Raw genomic sequence first — 1,194 nt, forward strand, 5'->3', positions numbered from 1 at the left:
GAACAGTTGCTTAATCTACCTACATCCCACCTTTTTTTCAAAATATTTATCTGTTTGACAAAACCATAACATTTTTGCTAATCTGACAGAAAAAAACAAATACCCGGTAGCGATTTTTATTTCTTGACAAAACAAAATTCTTTAGATCTTCTTGAGTAAAATACAAGCAAAAATAATGTAGTTTTGTGAAAGTTAAAAATCACATTGACTGTTGTGGATAAAAAAAATGGTGGAATAACACTAACCCAGCCAAATAGACAATATGTATTGCTCACTGGGTGTAGTCTAAAAGCTTTTTGGAAGCATCACAGTTCGTTGAGAAATTTCCACAGAGAGCTAACACCTCTCTTGAAGGACAGTTCCAACCTACCAGGTAAAAGGTCATGTATGCATGTTTTTTTTTAACATGAACGGAAGGGGAGCTGCTTTTTAAACCAGTTTTATCACAATAGAAACCATAATCTTAATACCTGATTAACCAATACTTTTTATCATCTGATATTATTTTTCAATCAACCTATATCAGAATTTTGTGTTGCAGAAGCTTACAATTCGAATCCCTGATAAAATTATTGAAAGACTTCTGATTGTCATGATTATATAGATTATGTAGAGGAAAAAGCTCAACTAAATCCAAAGTTATTTCAAATACATATTATACACATATCTATTATTAAATATACATTAACATATGTAATGAATATTATTTTATTAGTGAGTGTTATATTTATAATTTTTGGCTGTGACACAAGCCCAAGATAATATGCATATTTTTGTACCAGTATGGAATTAGAATTAGTTTTTACAACCAGTTGTACAGTATATAATAAATATTCTGCATTTTTTTTTAATTTTAAAACAAATATTTAACCTAAAAAACAAAAAAATAACAGGATAACAATTTGATTTGTCAGCAAACTCATAATCACTGAAATGATTATGTGAAAATCAAAAAAATAAAAAAAAAATAAAAAGAGGAAACATGGGTCCACCTTCCAATGAGCTCACCACCTGTACGAGTGGTAAAAGGGGTTGGATGCATTGTGTGATGGGTGGCAGTCGAGGGCGTTTTGATCCTCGGCTAAAGAAATTGGCTCTTGGAATGTGAAATGTCAATTCTCTGGTGGAGCTCTCCACCCACCACTACCTGGTGGTAAGCTGGCTCAGATAGTGGGGTGGCGGGGTGGGGGTGGG

The sequence above is a fragment of the Cyprinodon variegatus genome, unplaced genomic scaffold (genome assembly GCF_000732505.1).
Source record: "Cyprinodon variegatus isolate N-32 unplaced genomic scaffold, C_variegatus-1.0 Scaffold144, whole genome shotgun sequence".
In the NCBI taxonomy this organism is placed as follows: Eukaryota; Metazoa; Chordata; class Actinopteri; order Cyprinodontiformes; family Cyprinodontidae; genus Cyprinodon; species Cyprinodon variegatus.